Source organism: Podarcis pityusensis (genome assembly GCF_964106645.2).
Source record: "Podarcis pityusensis genome assembly, chromosome: 8".
NCBI classification, from domain to species: Eukaryota; Metazoa; Chordata; class Lepidosauria; order Squamata; family Lacertidae; genus Podarcis; species Podarcis pityusensis.
The window spans coordinates 49,511,564-49,533,565 of NC_138033.1; the positions used below are offsets into that span (position 1 = coordinate 49,511,564).

Sequence of the window (22,002 nt, forward strand, 5' to 3'; positions counted from 1 at the left end):
ACCAGACATTTGTAGCTCAGTAGCAGAGCATCTCCATTGCATCAGATGGTCCCTGATTCATTCCCTAGCATGTTTAGGAGGGAGTGTAGTGCCCCCCCAAATGAAGTCCTGGAGAGCTTCCACCACTGTAGGTGATACTGTGCTTAATGGACCAATAGCCTGATTTGGTAGAAGGCAGCTCTCTTGTGGTCCTAGCTGCTGGAAAGGCTGTTCCTGTCACACCCTGCTTCTCCGATTCCTGGAGGCTTCTGGTTGGCTCCTGTAGAAGCAGGATGCTGGATTCAATGCACCGTCAGATGGATCTAGCAGGGCTCTTCCTTATTTTCTTCTTCTTCAGAATACGGCTGAATCTCTAAAAGCCATAGTATGGTGTGAAGGCGCATGAGGCCACCACCTTGCTTAAACCTAGCACATCTGGATCAGTGTTAGGGTGGGTGACTGCTAAAGAACCAGATGTATGCCACACGATGGGAGGAAGTGAAAAGCCAGGCTGCATCTTGGAGCACTCTTCTCACACTGCAACGTGGTTCTTTGAGAGTGTGCATCCCGGTTGCACATCCCTGCCCCATATCTAGGTCAACCAACCTGTATAGCATTTGCATCACTCTCCTGTCTGTCTGGATGTTGGGTTCATCTGTCCTCATCTTATGCTGACTTTGGGCGGTCCATTTCCAGAGCCAAACCTGATGATGAGGGTAAAAGAGAAAATAGAGCTACGTGTCAGGTGTCATCAGCATAGTAGCCCCCTGAATGACCTTGCGTAGCAGCAGCAGCAGCAGCATGCGGCTGTTGAAAAGCATGGGAGACAGGATGTGACTCTTCAAAACTCTGTAGGACAGTTTGCACCAGGAACAGGGGAAGCCTCCCAGTATTGCCGCCTTCCGAGGTAGGAGCAGAACCCTGGCCAAGCATAGGCTCCCATCCTGTCCCAAACTGCAGAAGGATAATATGCTGTTGGTTATTAAAAAGCCACCAAAACACCCGGGAGAATCAATAGTGCCACAGTGTTTCTCCTGGTCGAGGTCATCTACCAAAGCAAGAAAGGCAGTTAGAGCCCCATAGCCTGATGGAAATAGACCCAGGTAAACAGTTTCCTCCCAAAGTGCTTGAAGACGACAATAACATCCTAAGACCCGTCTGCTGGGGGCCCATCTAGTCCAGCATCCCTTGCTGACAGTGGCCAACTTGATGCTGTAATGAGAAGTCCAATTGTGATTCCCTGCAAACTGGTATTCAGAGGCATTTCAAATCCTCTTTTAATGCTTTCTAAGTTGTTGGCCGCCACTATGTCCCATGGCAGCCAATTCCATATTTTAACAAAGTGATGGGTGAAGTCCTTTTTGTCTGTCCTGAGTCTCCCACCACCCAACTTTATTGGCTCTGATATTATTATGAGAGAGAGGAAAACTTGTCTCTGTTGGATCCACTTTTTAAAAAACACAAAGTGCGTAATTTTACAGAACTCTATTTGCCTTCTCCCCTTTTACTTGCACCCCCCCCTTCCCCAAGCAACAAAGTTGTGGTGCCTTTCCAACCGCTTTGGCGGTAAAACACTTTGAAGCCTGTAAAACACAAGGCAACTTTGACCCCAGCTAGCTGCTGGATGCTCTTCCCCCCTGCCCCGGTTCAGCCAGCGGTGGCAAGCGCCCTGTGGAGGTTTGGCACGTAATTGCTTTCACTATTAAGGGTTTTCAGAGAGCAGCCTTAAGCGCAGCGTCTCTCTCTCTCTCTCTTTCATTCCTCTTCCTTTTTGGCTGGAGCGTAGATGCTGCGTTGAGTTAAGGCAGTAAAAGCTTGATTGTAACTGGGAGCTGATGGTGACTCCGATAAGGGGATCAGAACATCCAGCTATCAGGCCATGCCGGGGCTTTAATTTTTAAACCCACTTTTCTGTGTTCTTCTGGGCTTTTGCCCTGCCAATCGACTAGCTAGTTGTTGTTTTTTTAGCCCCCCCCCCCGCGCCAAGGTTGCTGCAAGTCAATCAGATAACTGCAACCGTAACTATAAAGACTATTTTAATACCTTCGTCCACCCTTCATCCTTCATTTTTGTTTTCTGCTCCTCCCATCAGGTTTTTCTTTTCTTTTATGACAAACCTACATAGCAACCTCAAGGTGCACCCTGGCACCAGTTGTTTTGTTTCTCTCTCTCTCCTTCTCTTTTGTTCTGCTGTTTGATAGTTGTGGACAGCTGATAATAAAATAAAAAAGAGAGAAGAAGTCAGGGAGCTGATCCCTAGCCGAGATAGCTGGTTACATTTATTAACTTCAAACACGGGAGTGTGGGCACACACAGAAAATGATCAAACCTCTTGGCAGCTGTGTATATGCGTTTCTGCAAGCAGTTACAGTCCTGGGCTCTTTAGATTGAAGGGAATGATAAAAGCCTGCAGATTGATCTGGTTGCGATTGGGTGGTTGTGCACATTTAATGTTTTTTAAACAAAAACAAAAACACGCACTCGCGCGCACACACACCTCTCCAAACAAAGCAAAACTCTCTTGTGGGAGCACGGGGGCAGAAATTGTCTGTAAAGTTTTGTAGGAGCATTTCTCGCCTCCCCACCCCGTTCCCCGAAACCCTCCCCCCTTTCCGTTTTTGCTTTCTGCTGAAGCAGATCTGAGCTACTGATAAGCAAGGGACTCGATCTCTCCTCTGATAAAGATTGCCAAGTAAGATAAAGGTTTCCTTATCTCTACCAAACAGACGGCAGCAGGATTCGCCTACTACAATAACAGACCCTGGAAAGGGGAGGCAGGAGGGCTCCAACGATTTGTTCCATTGCAAATGTGATTAATGCAGGCATTTTAATTATCTGATTGAGATGGGGAGGGGGGAGAGGTTGGGCCCTTCCCCACACTCTTGCTGTAGCGCGCGCATATATATATATATATATATGTGTGTGTGTGTGTGTGTGTGTGTGTGTGTAATATAATGTGTCCTTTTTCTTTTCTTTTTAGACTTGATTTCTCTTCTGGGTCTGTTTATCAGCCCCAGATGTTGCTTCGTTCGAAGTAAGCTTTTAGATCCTTATCTTCCATTCTGCTAAGTGTAGCAAATATGTCTTTTTAATAAACTCAAAAGGCGAGTCTTAAATGCTTGTGGATAGTCCCTGAGCTGTGGTACGGTGGTGGTGTCGCTTAGCTGGCAGTTAGGTGACTCCTGTCCTGGGTCTGACCTCTCTGCTGCAATGCTTTAGACTGAGTGGCTCTTGCACCCTTACTTGGCTGCCTTGCTGGTAAAGGGAAGTTGGGCAAGTCAGCTGCAAGGAACCTTGGGCAGTTTAGGAGATGGAATATCCCAGATTCTACTACCTCCCAAACATAAACACACCACATGGTATAGGATGCTTGTTGAAGCTATTTGCATAGTTCCTCCTCCCCCCCCCCCCCAATTAACAGACTCTTAAAGCAAACATACTTTTTGGAGGGTACTGCTCTTGCTGAGCGCAGAGCATTTAAGGACATGGGAAGCTGTGACATTTTATTTATTTATATGTTATTTATTAAATTTCTGCTTCAAGGATCACGGGGTGCTTTACAACACAAAAATACATAACATAGTAACAAAAACAATACCCCCCCACCCCCCGCAGTGTAAAAGGCCACAGATAGTTTAATTAGCCATAGGCCTAGGAAAAGAGGAATGTTTTTGCCTGCTGCCTAAAGATACGCAATGAAGGCACCTGGCAAGCTTCCCTGGGGAGAGCATTCCACAAGCTGGGAGCCACAGCAGAAAAGGCCCGTTCTTGTGTTGCTGCCCTGCACCTCTTGCCAAATTCTGCACCTGCTGAAGTTTCCAAAACTGTCTTCAGAGGCAGCCCCACGTATAACACATTGCAGTCATCAAACCTTGAGGCTGATGGAGCATAGACAACAGAAGTTAGGCTGACCCTGTCCAGATAGGGGCACAGCTGGGCGACTGGCACTGCACTATGGAGCCCTTCCCACATGCCTGAAAGGGGTCTATCTTACATGTACCCCTATGCAGCTGCCTTTTACTGGATCCGCCCCTTGGTCTTCCTAGTGGCTGGCAGAGGCTCTCCAGTCTTTCCTGATCCTTTTTACTTGGAGATATCCGAGACTGAAATTGGGACTACCTGCCTGCAGAGCATGTACACAGTCCCTGAGCTGAGTCTCATATGGGCCCTGCCAGCTCCTGAATGTCTTGTTGGTATGAATGTAACTACTTATTTATTTGATTCCTATTTGATTTATTCTGTCCTGTATATATATGTCTACTCCAACATTAAGCCCTATTTGACTTCAGTGGAGCTATTGGGCAGCAGTCTTATTGATTAGAACACTGTTCATTGATTGAAAAAGATCCTGCCAAGGAGTGTGTGTTTGTGCACATGTATAATTTTTAATGAAAATAGTTTTTTCACTCTGCAGGCAGGAAGCACCTTCATTCCAATAGGCATTCCAAATTTCCCTTCTGCTTTCAAGATGGCGCTTGCTATGAAGCATTAGTGCATGGTATAAAAACAAAGGGTGGTTTGTGTGTTAGAAGAATTGTTTTATGCTGGTGCACATTTGATGAACCATTTGACTAAATACCAGCTAACATTCCTTTATTAAGGTGACAGCACTAATTAAGAGGGAGGTCCTGAGATTTTGGGGTAGGGGAGGAGTGAGCCTTGCTGTAGTAGAGGAAACATCCCACTTCTGGCAGATATTGGGGGAGGAATTTGGTTCAGTTTGTATTTAAAGGCAAACCAACATAATTCACACTTTCCGAAACAACCTGTGAATAGAGATGCGGCCCTCCTTTGAAATTCATACTCCTACAAATTTTTTAGCAGATCTCCAGCCAAGAAATACATACGGAAATGCATACACTGTGATAAAGTGTGCATTAAAAATGCACATATCACACACAAAAATGCAATCCGTTTGGAGAAATTAGGAACATTTGCATATAAAAAGTGCATGTTAGGAGAAATTCACACCAAAATGCAAATGAAATACCATGAGGACTTACTGGTAAACAAATCTAAAATTGATGTAGAATTATGGAGAAGACTGAAAAAATGAGAAACCGAAAGAAGCCAAAATTGAAATTCTGGCCCAACTCTACCAGTGGGGCCATCCAGAAGTTGTTGGACTGTGATTCCCAGCTTCCCTGATCACAGAACATGCTGGTTCTGGGGGTTGCTGGGAGGTGCAGTTCAACAGCACCCAAGGGGCAACGGATTCTCAGTCAAAGTGTCAGGTGGCACAATGGGTCAGTGTTTCTGGCTGCCCACCCAGGGAGATTCCTGCATTGCACTAGCAGCCCCTCAGGGTCCCTTCCAGCTGTATAATTCTATCTATAACTTCTATGACAGATTTCAGCCGAAGAAAATGGGGAAAGGGCTGGTTGCTGCAGCAATTTTTGCTTAGCTTTGTGGTGCACGGGGGGGGGGGGGGGCAGATATGTTGTGTTTTCAGTTCTTACGGTTTCTAGAGCTTTCCTTCTCTCCCCATCCAGCCTCACTGCCATGTGCTCACCAGTTCCAGATTGGCATTTGTTGTGTTGATGCAAATCTGATGTGAGTCTTTGCTTTTGGTATAAGTGTCAGCTCCTGCCACAGACAGACCTCACGGTCCTGTTTGCTCAGAGGGAGTTTGTGCATTTGTTTGAGGCTGGAGTGACCGGCAATGGAAAGTTTGGAGGAATAAATTAGGAATCAGTTTGTGAGCATGCTGGTTTCCCCAGACGCTTCGTCCTTCAAGGCCTGACCCTTAATTTTAGAAGTATGAGAGTGGCTTTAGCTGGCCTCATGGTCAAGATGGGACACTTGGTGAGCCCACATGCCCCTGAAGTTTAGCCGACTCTGACCAGGGATCAAGAATTTAGTGTGGCCGGCCCTGGCCTGTGGAACTCCTTGCTACTAGAAGTTCCGCAGGAGTCATCCCTGTTGTCTGTCCGATGTCTTCTAAGCACCGTATCATTCAGACGGGCCATTCAAACCTGAGTTTATTTGCCAACTAGCTTTACGGATGTCTTTGACCCTTTAAATGGTTTTAACTGTAGGGTGGTTGTTGTTGTTTCAGATTGTATACATCCTTGAAATATTTTATGTGAAAGTGTGGCTTATAAATCTGTAAATAAATAAATGCACACTGTGCATGCATGGAACACCCTTCTTTAATACTACTGCATGATTTCTGAATTCACCTCTGCTGTTACTCTCACACTCAGTTTGGGGCTACCTTTTGAATCCTCCATGTGGTCCTAAAGACCAGTTTACCTTCAAAATGGCTTTGCCTGTGATTTACCATATTTTTCGCTCTATAGGACGCACCTTGTTTTAGAGGGGAAAACAAGAAAAAAAAATTCTCCCCCTCTCTTCGCAGCGCCCCTTCAGCGAAATGGCAGGAGAAATGGAGCCCCTTCCATTTCTCCTCCCGCTTAGCTGAAGGGGCGCTGCGCCTTAGCTAAAGGGGCACCTACCCTTCAGCAAAAGGAACCCGAAGCCTCCGCAGCGAAGTGGGAGCTCCAGCTGCACTCTGGAGGCTTCAGGCAGCTATCTTTGAAGCCTGAAGAGTGAGAGGGGTCGGTGCGCACCAACGCCTCTCGCTCTCCGGGCTTGAGCGAAAGCAACGCGAAGCCTCCGGAGCACGGCAGGAGCGCTTCCTCTGCGCTTCGGAGGCTTCGTGTTGCTATCGCTGAAGCCAAGGAGCCTGCATTCACTCCATAAGACGCGCACACATTTCCCCTTAATTTTTGGAGGGGGAAATGTGCGTCTTATAGAGCGAAAAATACGGTATGCTGGCAATGTTTCTGAGTTCCTTGGTCATGAATGCCATAGCTCTAGAGAAAGTAAGCAGGGTGGTGTTTTTCTTCACTTACTCTTTAAAGGCTGCAGTAGTCAGTCTGGCATCTATTTTTAGCTTTAAATTCCCCCTTTGCTCCTCGCTTGCTGCCTGTCACAGGCAGTTTGAGCATTTTCATAGTATGAGCATGCATGTCCCCCCAGTGGCCTATGGATTGGCTTTGAACCTTTTATTTGCTTACGTTAGTTATCTTTCACAACAATGTGAACTTTTAGACTTTCAAGTCGCTGCATGATACTAGTCCTCAAAAAAGAGAAAAAGAAAGGAAGCTACTTTTTCTCAACTGGGGTGAGAAGGGCCGTAACTCAGAGGTTAGAGTTCTGCGCTCAGATGGACCCAACGGTCTGAGTTGGTACAAGGCAGCTTCTGATGCTTCCATCTCTTCTTTTTCTTTGGGAGCATGGAGTCAAAGGGAGGCTGTGGGCATCCTCTGTTGCTGCATAATCTGGCTTTGGCAATGCCTGCCTGGTAGCAGAACCCGTTCTGCAGAATTCCAAGCACATGCCCACTGGCAGCTTCTCGGCGCGTAAGATCATTGCAGGGATGGCTCCAAAGTTAATGCTGCTGGTTCCTGATTTGGCTACAACAATATAGATAGGTACAGTTTCCTGGATATCTTTCCTGGGGGCCAGAAAGATGCACGCTTGAGCTTCCATTTTTAAACATGTGGGAGGGTCTATTTTATATTTTTAAAAGTGACTTTAAGGATGTACAGAATCCTGGCTGTGCCCTCAATTTTTTTGCATTGTCAGCAGGAGGAGACCCCTGCCTGGCATCTTTTTTTTGCCCATTCCTAATTTTCCTCCACTGCCATCCCTCAAGATCTTGGCAGGATTATTTCTCTCCCATCTCCTGTTAGCACATATTGCATATTTCCAAGCAGTAGGGATAGGAGAATGGCTTGGGGATGGGTGGAGGGTAACCTGCTGTTTTAAGTAGGAAAAAAGATTCTCTTTCCTAAACTCAGGGATGGTGGTTTAGTGTAATCTGCCTTGGATAATTTGGTATGAGCCCTCCCCTCCCTTCTCAAAATGTATGAATTCTGTAGGTCATTAAGCAGCTACTCTTCCATTCATTTGCTCCTAATAAGCAGGGATGCTATTATGGTGTGGCCCAGGAGGACCCTCCCTCTTTTCCTATTTTTTTTTTAAATCTCATTTTACTTTTCTTAGCGGGCAACTTTCCTTCTGCCAGTCAGCCGAATCGGCACATATAAATTAGCATGTGCTAATTTTGTGGCTACGCACAAAGTCTTTCAAGGCTCTAGCAAGGCCCTTGCTAATAAATCAAGTGTGAGTGATTTACTAGCTACAGCTGTCCAGCTGTTCACTCAGAAACAGGTCCTTGATCCTTTTAAAAACACATCTTATTTTATTTTATTTTTTAAAAAGCAAGCCAGATTCTACACCCTGCCTATTGGGAATCCTGCTCAAATCTGCCTCCCTCTCTCCTCCAGCTTCTAAATTTTTGCTTGATAGCATCAAAATGCTTTCAAGTTTACATACCGCTATAGGGCCCAGTAAATTGCTTTTAAATATGAAATTGGGGGTATTGGGGCAGTGCAGCCTCTGCCAGGTGATAATTTATGCCCTTACTAGTGTGTCCAGAGACTACAATCCACAGTACAAAATCTGGATGCCCCAGAAACTGTACAAAGAAGCGTCGAGACTCTCTTGTTTGGTAAGAGAGCAGCCTTCCTTTCTCTGAGTCAGCGGCCACCTAGGGAGTAAAAGATTCCTCCAAGGCATATTGCAAGCTGTCCAGGTGAGATGCAAAGGACTTGGGAAACAGCAAGGAGGGAAAAGTTCTGATGGTGCAGAGATGGCAATTAGATTCTTAACTTGCCTTTTCCAGAGGGGAGGTTTAAGGTGTTGATAGTTTGATCCTCCTCAGTGCATCAGTGATAAAGAGGGCCAGTTATTTATACTGGTGGGGTATCTGGGGAAGTCAGCCTGGTTTTTGGGAGCCCCCAGAAGCTGCATGGTACTGTGTTTCTCTGCTTGGCACTGTAACTTGACCAGATTCTAAGAATTGCATGGATGGGTCCAGCAGGCCAATGTTGCAACGAGAGCCTTGCGTAATGTACCGCGGCCTCCAACTTGGTTTGTTGATATTTGGGTTCATGAATGGACCTTTTGTATCAGTTTCCTTTTCCAGAGCGTGACCATGAGCTTCTGTTGGAAGCTATGCGCTCAGAAGGTTCCAGTTCATCATGCTCGACAGCTGTTTTGCAATTTTAAAACCAGACATTGTATCCACAAGTGTTTCTTAATTGGGGCTTATTTTGACAATCAGAAGTAGCAGATAAAATCCTGCTGTGTTCTACTCATGATAGACCCCAACAGCATTAATAGGCTAAGTGGGCCTAAGTTAGTCCTGCCTATTAATGCCAGTGGGTCTACACTGAGTAAAACCTATCTGGATGCCACCCAATTACATGAGCATCAAAGCAGACGTCAGCATTCCAAGGGAACCCTGCCAGGGAAATTTCACATTGTAGATTAACCTGCAGATTTTGTAATGGAGATTGATCACATCTCTGATCTGTGGGAGTCAATTTTAGGATTACAGCATTATGCTACAAGCAAAGTGTTCCAGGTAGTTCACACGGCGTGCTGCAAAGTTCAGGACAGCACCACATTTAACTTAATCCCAGACTGTTGCAGGGTTGCACGCTAGTTTCTCAAAACTGGCATCTGATCACTCAAGCCAAAAACTATATTCCAGTAACATTATCAGGGCAGGTATTAAGCTACATCTTAGCAGCATCTGATCATCCTACTGTATGTGTGTGATTTTTGACATTAATTCTGTATAATCTTAAGTCCTGTCTTTAAGGATAACATTAACTTTTTCCTTCCTGGGTGGAACTGAGAAAATGAAGCCAAGGTGTGGGGGAGAATAAATCTCTGTATTGGAATAAAGTGGAGAACTTGTGAAGGGTGAAACTGGATATAAAATAGAAGGGGGTTCTCTCTCTCTCTCTCTCTCTCTCTCTCTGTGTGTGTACAGTTTCAAAGCTCCCAGTCTTTTATTATGTGATCCGTTGCTTTTAAAAATGCATCCGTTTGTTTTTAACGACTGGTTTTCTTGGCTAGTTCACCTAGGCCAGGGGTCACCAACTTTTTTGGAGAAGTGGACAGATTTTGAAATTAGAGAGTGTGCTGGAGGTGCCAGTCATGGAAAAGCTGATGGGAGGGGTGGGGGCATAAGAGCACCAGAAGGGCCAGCCCAAAGCATTTAGGCACCGAAGGCAAACCACAAAATGTCACACAGACACACCTGCCTGCCTGCCAGGGAAGAAGGGGTGAGTGACAATCTGCATCAGGAACAGGGGGGAATAAAGACCTGCATTGGAAATGGGTGGGTGGGTAATCAAATCAACCTTAACTGATGGTTGAAGTGGGAATCAAAGGCTGTCGGAGGGTGGGGGAAAGGGCCCCCCCCTGAATCACAGTGGTGTGTGTGTGCAGAGCCCAGGAGACCCCAGAGGGCAGCCCCTGCCATTTCCTCTCTGGAGGTGGCAGCAGTGTTCAAAATTAGCCAAGCACATTTTGCACCAAGTGAAGATGCCTGGGCACCTGGGCACCATCTGTAGGTGCATGCCTGCAGTTCATTGGATCTGGACTGTTTTCACACACTAATACCGCCCCATCCTGTAGAATTCCATCAGTTATATTTTATCTGCACAGAACCTGGGTGCTTTTTTCTGTGCAGGAGCGGTGAATAACATTATAGTTAATTGTTGTAGCTTGTCTTCACTTACCCCCACCTCCCCACTACTGCTCACAGTTGTGAAGAACATTCTTGCGTTATGAATGGTCCATGTCACCATTAAGAGAAAGAGATAGGAATAGGGCAATGTGTGTGTATATATATATATATATATATATATGGACTGTCCCTGGATCAAGTGACTTTTCTTCAAGTTCTTGAGGTTGTCATCTGAACTAGCCAGATATTTAACCGATAGGCAACCACAGTTATTTGAAAATAACAATACTTTAGAGCCGTCTTGCCCACAAATGGCTACTAGATATTCCGTTTTGGCAACTGTAACCTTGGTTTAAGGAGCCATTTGGCATCTAGCTTCTACACCTGAGTTTCTAATACTGGGTGGGGGGAGACCAGCAGCACCTCCTATTCACCAAGAGGCTGCCGTAGAACCAGCATGAGGGGCTGCCAAGGAGGGGGCGGATCTGGCCCCAAGGAGCCCACCACAGTTGTCGCTGTCCCCATAGTAGCAGCAGTGGACAATGCGTTCCTAGGAGGCTGGACTTGCTGCCCTTATTGATCCAGCCACCTGAGGCAGTCACCTCACCTTGTCTCATAAGTAGGCTGGCCCTGGGCACCAGGTTGGCTAAAGCTAATGCAGATCATATTGAACTCAGTGGGCCAAAAGTTACCCTGAGTTAGATGGACTAATGGAGGGACGTCTTTTGGGGAAGGTTGCTTCCTATGTCCCGTTAGCACTTACTGTATATATAAATGTCAATTTTTTAGCCTTTATGACACATTTTATGGACTGTTTAGTTTTTGGGCCATTTGGTATAGCCTCACAGTGGCTGCTGCTTTTATTATTGTTGATCTACGATTACATTGGGACGCTTGCTTTTATTTGTCATTAGCTGGTATGTTTCAATGCGTTAATGTGCTTTAATATATTTAAATGATTGCTAGTTTGTTTTATGGTGACTTTAAAATGTCATAATGTCTGCACGTTACGTGAGTTATTGCTGGATTGTCATGTTAGGCCTTGAAATGATTTAGTGCTTGATTGTTATTGTAATGAAGTATTGGTTTATTAATTTTGTTTTGCTGTGAACTGCTTTGAGAATATTTATATGGGAAAGTGGCGTTCAAATTTAAATATTGAAAAATAACTTGAGGAGGTCAGGATCTTCTCGATGGCCACGAGGCCTGATTTGGTCCCATAGGAACCATGCCAAAGCATTCCCGTTCACATCCAGCCAATGGAAATAAATTCTCAGAGTCACGTGTTGATTGTCATAGCTGAGAGCCAGCCAATAACTTCTTATTTTCTGATTGGTTTGTTTTGAAGTTTTTTTATGAAGGACTTTTTTGCCCTGCCCCACCTGCCAAATCCCTTAGGTGCCTCCTATGGGCACCTTTTAAAAGCTCCTCTGTGTATCCACGTTGTATCCACGTTGTCCTCTTCCCTTTTCATTTGTGGAATCTCAGCTAAAGCATCCATGGCAGATGGCCATCCAACCTCTGCTTAAAAAACCTCCAAGGAAGGAGAGTCCACCATCTCTCGTGGGAGTCTGTGCCACTGCTGAACAGCTCTTACCGTCAGAAAGTTTTCCCGACTGTTTAGTCGAAATCTCCTTTCTTGCAACTTGAAGCCCTTGGCTTGAATCCTACCCTCCAGAGCAGGAGAAAACAAGCATGCCCCCTCCTCCATGTAACAGCCCTGAAGATATTTGAAGATGGCTATCATATCCCCTCCTCTCAGTCTCCTCTTCTCCAGACTAAACATCCCCAGCTCCTTCAAGTGCTCCTCATAAGGTTTAGTTTCCAGACCCTTGATCATCTTGGTTGCCCTCCTCTGCACACATTCCACCTTGTCAACATCCTTCTTAAATTGTGGTGCCCAGAGCTGGACACAATATTCCAGGTGCAGTCTGACCAAGGCAGAATAGAGTAGTGCTATTGCTTCTCTTGATCTGGACACTATACTTCTGTTGGTGCAGCCTAGAATAGCATTAGCTTTTTTTTGCTGCTGCATCACACTGTTGACTCATGTTAAGCTTGTGGTCCACCAAGACCCCTAGATCCTTTTCACAGGTACTGCTAGTAAACCCGGTGTCCCCTATCCTATATTTGTGCGTGTGGTTCTTCCTGCCTAAGTGCAGAACCTTACATTTGTCCCTATTGAAATTCATTTTGTTAGCTTGCGCTCAGTTCTTCAGTTTGTCATTTTGAATTCTGATTCTGTCTTCTGTGGCATTAGCTTCCCCTCCCAGTTTGGTGTCCTCTGCAAATTTGATGAGCATCCCTTCAATTCCTTCATCCAAGTAATTTATAAAGACATTAAACAACAACAGGCCCAGGACAGATCCCTGTGGCACCCCACTTAACACTTTTTTCCAGGATAACGAGGAACCATTAATGAGTACTCTTTGGATTTGGTCAGTCAGTCAGCTGCAAATCCACCTAACAGTTGCCTCGTTCAACCCACATTTTACCAGCTTCCTTGCAAGAATATCCCTGATCCACCAAGTTTGTAATTCCATCAAAAAAAGAGAAAAGAAATCAGATTGGTCTGGCATGACTTATTTTTGAGAAACCTATGCTGGGTCTTAGTAATCACAGCATCCTTTTCTAAATGCTCACAGACCGACTGTTGAATGATCAGTTCTGGGACCTTCCCTGGTATCGATGTCAAGCTCACCTGTCATTAGTTACCTGGGTCTTGCCCGTCTGCCTCTTCTTTACTAAAGCCCTTCAGCCTTGGAAAGCCTTCCAGGTTTCCTTGGAAAACATCCTTGGAAAGCCTTCCCTCTGCACACTTGAGGATGTGGGAGATGTGGGAATGCCAACTTTTGCCTTTTATCAGGGGATAGTTTTTCTGGGCAGAACAGAACGAATTCTGCTTGAGTACCGCTATCCTCAACTCTGACTGTGCTGCCTTTCTAAGGAAGGAGTAACTGCCTTTAACTTGCTTCGGCCAAAGAAGATTCCTCATTGTTCTATAGCAATGTTTTGTTGTTGTTTTTTGAAAGGATGAAACACTGACAGGAATGTAACTGTTGACCTTGGGCTGGAATAGGGTTAAGGAATGAGTGCTTCTGAGTCATTTCAGATAAGGGCCTTCCACTGCCTCCCCCCCCCCTCCTCTCCTCCAAAATATCTGTTATCTCTTCTCTTCTCACATCAACATGCTTTGGTGACATCTCTCATTTGCCAGCAGAGAAAGGAAATGCTTTTTTCTCTAATTCGTTAATCTCCTGTTTTTATAATCTCTCTGAATATTGCCCTGTCTCTCGGTTGTTATGAATGCAAACACATTTACTCTCCCCACACAACTCGCCAAGTCTGAAAATTAGCTCTTAATTCACACAAGCATTTACAGCTGTCACTTGATGACTGGCGGCTAAATGTGTGAACAGGCTCTGCTGAGAAGCCCTGTGGTTTGTGAAAGTTCTGTCTGTCCAGAGCAGGAGTTGTTATTCTGTGGCCCTCCGGAAGCTTCCGGACTCCTCTGACCATTGGCTTTGCTGGCTGAGGTTGATTGCTGGAGTCCAACAACGTCTGTAGTGCCGCAGGTTAGTTAACCCTGGAGTAGAGCCTAGAATGGCAATAGCCTTGAGCTAAAGTGGAAGTATACAACATTCCAACTGGGCAACCGATTTTGTGTTCTGTCAGTGGTAGCCCATTTGTATGGTGCAGTCGTCCGTTGATGTTGTAGTCAACACACGGTTGGCATATGTGTAATCACAAAAGTGATTCCAAGCTTCATGAGAAACGGTTTCAAGTACTTAGGAACTAGCCCTTCAGGAACCGAGCTAAGTATTTAAATTTGTGCATGTTGATGTCAGACTTTTATGAAATGCCCACCACCAGCAAAACACACACAAAAGAACTGCAGCTTTTAACTCCTTAGATAAGTGTTCCCCAACCTTGGGCCTCCAGCTGTTTTTGGACTACAATTCCCATCATCCTTGACCACTGGTCTTGCTAGCGAGGGATGATGGGAGTTGTAGTCCAAAAACAGCTGGAGGCCCAAGGTTGGGGAACACTGCCTTAGATGGACTGCTTAAAAAAACACACAACTTCTTTATTGCTGAAAAAGACACCCCTGGTTAACACTTTTTAAAGAACTATTTTTAACCTTGGATTTGCTGCCCACTGACTTCTTTCTTGGTATCTTGGAAGAGGCATTCTACTCTCTCTCACCAGGTGGGAAGCCCCTTCTGAAATGGCACCTGTTGAAACATTTACCATCTGCATGTAGGAAGAAATGAAGTGTGTTTTTCTCTCTTGTTTTAGTTACATGCAGACTTCTGCAGAATCAATTGATTAATTAACCAATTAAACTAAGAGATAATGTAGTTTAATATAATGTAGTCCATTATAATGTAGCTTCCTGTAGAAGCTGCAGCTCACATGTAGACTAGCCAGAGGAAGGTCTGCTTAGCCAGACTAGCCAAGGGGGAAATGGCTGGTTCTCTTCTTCCTCCCCCAGCCCCTCAATATTTCCCTGATTTGGCCAACAAGGAGACCGGTTACAGCCTGACTTCCCAAGAGCCTGGTGTTCCAAATCACAGTTCTCAGCTTAGGGGCTGGAGTGAGTTTGGGGGGAAATGCAGTCTTCGCAGGTAGTTCCAGTTGTACATCCCTTGTGATCGGGGGATAGTATTTGTCTGTCTTTCCCTCCAATTTCATTGGCTTCTTTCCTGCTCACCCCAAGTTCATGTCCTTTCCCGTGGTGCCAAAAGGAACACTTTCTTAGTGGCCAAAAGGGTGTGTTGAGTCTGCATGCGTGTGTTAAATTGGCAGCAACCCTTCCAACTGACAATCTTTGGTAACAGGCAAGGTAAATAAGTTTCTTAAAACTGATATCGCTGGCTGTTGTGCCACGTATTAGCTTTTCCTGTGATCGTTAAATTTATCCGCTGATTTGCATGATGTTTGCTGCCTTTTTCCCTTCCCCCCATGTTCTTCATTATGGGCAAAACGGCTTCTCTGACTTCAGTGGCAATAACTTTATTCCATGTCCTCATCTGATCACACTTTTAGCGACTTGACAGGTGGCTTTTTTGGCACACACATTTCTTTGCAAGAGCGGAAAATTCAAATGGGATTGTCCAGATGCTCTGGTCACTATATAGGAGGGGTACAGAATCTCAGGTCTGGCTTGGGTGGGGAGCAAATGCGGCCCTCCAGGCCTTTCTATCTGGCCCTAGAACTTAATTCATAGTAGCAATGAATGGATGCCAGTTGAATGCACTGAAACTGCCATGCCTGCCCAAATTCAATTTTTTAAGCTTTTTTAGTGGAATCATAGAATTGTAGGTTTGGGACAGACCAATGCAGGAATCACAGCTAAATGCAATACTAAATACAAGTATAATAAGGATGCTAAATTAGATAACTATCTAGAGCATCAAAAAAGTTTCTGATGGAAATTACTCTAATTTTCCAATTCAAGGAAAATCTTCTGATTCAAAATATTACTGAAATCCCACATCACTGATCGTAACAACTATGTTAGTTTTCAAGGAGACACAAGACTCTGTAATTGTGTGCGGGTTTTTGTATGTTTTGCTATTTGCTTGTTTTTTTATTTGAACTCTCTGATGTTATTTTTAGAAACTGTTTAAATTGTCATTGCAATCCGCCTTGAGAACTCACCTGGTTAAAAGGTGGTGTCAGGCGCTGTACATCATGATGATTTGATAACAGCACCAGTTTGAAGAACTTTGCAGCTGATGCTCTGTTGGGATTGTGGGAACACACAGAGAGAAGGGCTGCAGCTCAGGGGCAGAGCGTCTACTTTGCATGCAGAATGTCCCAGGTTCAATCCCTGCCATCTTGAGGTAGGACTGGGAATGTCCCCTGTTTGAAACCCCAGAGTGCCGCTGCCAGTCAGTGTAGACAGTATTGAGATAGATGGACTCAGTGGTTTGACTTGATACAGAGTAGCTTCCCAGCTTGGTATAAAGTTGCTCCACCCACTTTTGCAAAGGCCACGCCCATTTTTTTGCATTTGACATGCAGCCCCTGGAAGGTTGTCCACAAGGGAATGTGGCCCTTGGATTGCAAGGTTCCCCACCTTGCACCTTTCAGGAACGTGGGACATCTAAGTAGACATGCATACGTTTTCTCTGCCAACAAGTGGGGTGTTTGAACAGAAGAGACCAAAGGTGCTGGGGTCTTCAGCATCGGGGGGTGGGTGTGTAGTGACTGACAATCCCCAAATGGCTCTCTGCTTCCACAGGAGTCAGTGTGGGTTGCTGTTTCCCCCTCTGTTGAGGGGCTCCTGTCGCAACTCTGCCATGGATGATGGCTCCTTTTGTCAATGCTGTCAACAGAGGACAAAATGAGTGGGCCCCAGAGACAGCATATTCCCCCCCCCCCCATCTCTTATCCTGGAAGTCTGCAAAGGCTGAGATGTGTCATTTTGGCCTGGAGAGGAAGAGAGGGTCTTTTGTGGGGAGCAAAAAAGAATAATTCTCCAGGTGTCTCTGCAGAGTTGCTGCAAGAAATTCTTAGTGTTCAAATCTGCATTTGTTGCACTGTTTGGTAAGATTCTTCTCCTCCTCCTGATGATGATGATGATAAAGTCCATTAATGACCTTTTGGAGTTCATTGCTTTCACATCCAATATTTTTTTAAAGAACTGTAACTGTGTTGCACAGCTGTTCCTGTGTTTGGCACAGCCACCAAATGTGTAGAGCAGGATCTATTCAAGGTTGGATATGGGTTTTTAAAAATTATTTTTATGGACGTTGTAGTCCAAAACAGCAGGAGGGCACTAGGTTGGCCAAGACTAATCTAGATAGAGATACTTGGTTTTGGGACCAGCTCTTGCAAAACAGTGACTTGCCACATGCACACAACTAAGCAAGTGATTGTTTGACAACTCTACTGTACTCCAGCTCCTTCTGTAAGTTTTGGGTTAATATGCTAGGGAATCTGCTTCTTACTGGAGCATTTCCTATTTTTAAATTTTTTTCTTAAATTAAATTTGCATCTTGCCCTTCTTCCCACAATGGCACCTGCCAATTAATGGGGAAAATCCAACCTAGGAAGAATGATGGACTTAGCAGAGAGTTTCCTACAATCCAGGTTTCTTGGCTTAACCACCTGGGATGCATAGACCAGGGACTGCCCACATGATGCTAGACTCTAGCTCCCATCATCCCCAGCTATGGTTGCCAGAGATTCCAGACCCTGAGCTTTCAGAGTCTAGACCTGAGACCTGGGAGAGGCCCCTGATGGTGTCATGGGGCAGCCCCCAGTGACATCACAGGGACAGGCCTTGGAGACAGTTTAATTAGGAGAGGGTAGCAGAGGAAGGCAGACCTCCCACACCTGAGTGTCTGCGCTATAATTTGCGGCCAGCTCCTGCCTAGCTGAAGCTTGTAAGCTGCATGTATAGTCTTAATATTATTATTTTAAGCAACACTTGCATGCCTTCCACCTACTACTTGGAGGGGACTAGGCAAACCTGGAGATTTAAAGTCAGACCTAACGGGGGGGGGGGGGGGCTGATGGGAGTTGGAGTCCAGGAACAACTGGAAAGCACCACTTTGGCTATCCCTAGCAGTAGGACCTTTCTGGAAATTAAGCTTCAAACAGGCCTCTGAGATTTGGGATGCTGTGTGCTGGTTGCGTGAGATGTTTGGGTGGGTAGTGGAAGCAGCCATGTGTGCTCTGGGGTTCCTTAGATTTGGGCTCCTTTTAGGAGCTCACAGTGTCAGTTTTGCTAGCGCTGGTAGCATCATCCTTACTGTTCTCTAGGAACCCCTGAATTGGCAAAACCAGCAGACTTTAGGGCACCACAGGTCTCTGGTGCTCACCACTCTCCAGAGAAAGCCTCTGGGTTTTGCACCATTCAGGAAAGGGCAACAAAGCAGCCAGCCGCTCTGCATTCATCGCCTCCTTCTCTAGCTTCCGCGAATCTGGATTGATTCATCTGGCATTTTTCTCATACCACCTCCCCCAAATAGCCCCCATTCCAGTCCTCTCCTCCCTCCCTCCCTCCGTCTTTCTTCCTTCCTTTCTTTTTCTTTTTTTTTCAAACGTGGAGTTCAGTCGCTCGCTCACTCCTCTGTCTCCCAGCTGAGGCCTCTCATGCAGGTTTCAGGCGGATATGATAATGCGGGAAGTTGAACTGGCCCCATTACTGCGCCACTGATGGTTGAATTGATAAGGGCTTGATAATGGTGGAGATAGCCAAAGCTCAGTAGCCAATCGCTCAGCCTCTTCTCCCATTAACATTCCCCACCACGGGCTGGCTCTGGAGCTGCCTATCTCCTCTCCATTTCCACTCCTCCACTAGATAAGAATGGAAATACTGACTTCATAGCTCACTGATTAAAGTGTCTGGATTTCTTGATAATACACAGATAAATTATGTTTTTCAAAAAAGAAGGTAGGGATGGGAGTGTGAGGGCAGAGGAGGGGGGGAAGGAAAGAGCGGTGGGGGGGGGGAGAGAGAGAGCCTTGAGTTGCCGTGCCCCCTCCCCACAATATTTCTTGTGTTCTGCCCCATGTTTCAACTACATAAAGGCCTGGCTCTTCGGAGCGCTCTAAAAAATTCATTGTGGCCCAGACAATTAAAAAAATGCAAGCATGCGTTGAGTGAGCCTGGTGCCTTTTTAAGCGACGGTGCTGCAAATGAGACGATTGGAATTTGCTTTTTTTTCTTCTTAAGCTGTTGGGAGGATTTTGTCCTTTTTTCTTTTTCCTTTTGCTGGGGATGGAGCAACCTTGAAGCACCAATTTTGTGTCTGTGTGTGTGTCTCAGAGGAAAGGGTGGGCCGGTGGGGGTTTGGGGATCATGTCAAGGAAGACATTTCTCCCCCACAGTGCCCAGTGAACGAATTTTATTGTGGGTTTGTGTGACTTTTGAGGCTTCTGGGCGGAGGAAGCAATTTAAATGGAACACGACAGACAATTTTCTCTGGGCTTTTGATCCCAACTGCTCTGGCAAGGAAATGGGTGCACTTTATAAAGGGACACCCTATATTGTTGTTTTCCTTTGTAAAGAAAAGATCTGGGTAGCCCAGTGGCTAAGGGAGCGGGCAGAAAGGCTCAGGTTCAAATCTTTCTTCCTCCGCACTGGCCTTGCCAGGTGAACTTAGAGGGACTCACCAGTCTCTGCTTTCACCTCCTGGCTGTCAGCTGCGGATAATAAATAGCCCTGGCCTTACAGGCTTCTTTAGTGATTACAAGTGAGCACAAAGTTCTTTGACCACTCTAAGGCGTTCATAAAGGCCACATCTGCACCAGCAGATAACAGCACTGCTATACCCTTTCTAACAGCCATGCCTTCATTCAGGAAAGAACCCCAAAGACATTCCCAAAGAATCCTGGGGAGTGTAGTTTGTTCAGAGTGCTGAGAGTTGTTAGACCTCCAGTCCCCTCACAGAGCTACAATTCGCAGAGTTCCCTGGGAGGGAGGGATTTGAGGGTTAAGCCACTCTGGGAATTGTAGTTCTGTTAGAGGAATAGGTGTCTTCCAAAAGCTCTCAGCACCCTTAACAAACTACACTTCCCAGAATTCTTTGGGGAAAGCAATGTCTAAAGTGGCCATAGACTACGGCTACTATTGCAGAGTTAGTGACCTCGAGCTCTTTTTGCATGTGCAACAGCAATTCCTCGAACCAAGATTCCTTGGTTACAGTACCCAAGTCTGGTCTCATCACAAAATCTCCCCCCACATCCCAGGGGAACTCTGCGTGCCATTGCTAACACTTTCTACAGTGGTCTATGGGAGGCTGTAACCATTTTACATCTCCATCTACACATGATGTTAGTTATATGTTTAAACGAGCACCCTTGTTTAACCTAGCTGCTTTTAGGGGGGGGGTTGCAACTTGGATTGTAGCTTTGTGAACTCTTGGGTACTTGGAGTTTAGGGACTGCCACAGACAGAGCCAGGGGGTTCTGATTGTGGTGTGGGCTTTGTGCCAGGAGATAATTTACTCTCCTTTTCAGCTTGGGAGATGCGTTTTGTCCTTGTGCCAAGAAGGGTGATGATAAGGGGTTTGCCCCTAAATCAGGTTGACACAAAGGTCATTTCCCCCGCTCCTACAATGGGTGGTCCGAAGCATGGCATGGGTAGATGTCTGGTTCAAAGCATGGCATGGGTAGATGTTCCCCTTTTTGAATGCACTGGCATGGGAGTATTCAGGATTTGATTCGAAGAGAAGTTCTTCTGGATAAAGCTGCAGAGCATCGATATGAACACTTGTGGCACACATAGTCCTTGTAAAAATGAGGATGTGTCTGAAAATGTGCAGAGAGTCATTTTTAGCTGTGAGTATCCACAACCAAGTCTGGGATTAGGGGCAAGACTTTCATTTACAACCCTATGTTAATGCGTAATTAAAACAAACTCCCCAAAATACTTTGTGGAATTGCCCTTTTAATCGCTGTTTGGCAGGATGGGAATAATTTTGCCCTTTTCACTACTCCTTTAAGCATCCTGATTTTTTACGTGAATGGCTGCAAATCAGGATTGCAAGTTAGCCTCTTGCCCATTCTGCCGGGATAACTTTTATTTATTTGCTTGTTTTTACACCTCTATCCCATCTTTCCTCCAAAGGGCTCAAGGCGGCATGCCCAGTTCTTCCCCCTCCCCATTTTATCCTCAAAACAATCCAGTGAAGTTGGTTAGGCTGAGAGACAGGGACTGGTCCAATTTAACCGACTGAGCTTCCTGAGTGAGGATTTGAACCCTGGTCTCCGAGGTCCCAGTCCGACACTTTAACCACTACACCACACTGGCTCTCCAGTTCCTTCTGGAGGAATAAGTTTCCAGATCCCCTGGGGAACATCTACCCTAGCAAGACGATACATGTACAGTGGTACCTCGGTTTAAGAACAGCCCTGTTTACAAACGACTCGGTTTACGAACTCCGCAGAACCGGAAGTAGTGTCCCTGTTTGAGAACTTTACTTCTGTCTAAGAACGGAATCCGAACGGTGGAAGGGCACCAGCGGTGGGAGGCCTCATTAGGAAAAGCGCTCCTCAGTTTAAGAACGGTTTCGGTTTAAGGACTGACTTCCAGAATGGATTAAGTTCGTAAACTGAAGTACCACTATATATGGATTGCTGTTAGGATCTGACTAATGTTCAATTCTTATTTGCACCGCAGGACTAAAGATGCAACTCTCTTAATTTCCAGTTCAACACCTAAACATTTTTTGCAGGTGTTCCTTCAGTACATTGAAAATAACCCATCAAGGAGGGGGTAAATTCCAAAATCCATAAATAATCGCCTTTTTAGGGGCTGTATTTTAATATATATATACATAAACCCTGTGCAAAATAAATGTCAGTCCTTAATTGTTCAGGGTTTACTGACCTTTGAAGTTATCTCTCTTTCAAATCTCAAGTTTTCTTCCCTCTAAATTTTCTAACTAAAGACCAGGCAGTATAAAGTTCATTTTCAATGAGCTTGCCCCATTCCAGTTGGGCTGTTC

At 45.5% G+C, this 22,002-nt stretch overlaps 1 protein-coding gene across 5 annotated transcripts in view; it reads left to right on the forward strand.

The window, feature by feature from the left end:
- Positions 1 to 22,002, forward strand: part of ZFPM1 (zinc finger protein, FOG family member 1) — a 112,477-nt gene that overhangs the window by 8,469 nt on the left and 82,006 nt on the right. The window contains exon 1 of one of the 5 annotated variants that reach the window (XM_081017756.1): positions 14,091 to 14,109. The exons of the other annotated variants lie outside the window; for them this stretch is intronic. The gene's annotated coding sequence lies outside the window, so the exon portion shown is untranslated. Of the gene's footprint in view, positions 1 to 14,090; positions 14,110 to 22,002 lie in introns of those variants that run through there. 5 annotated transcript variants of the gene reach the window in all.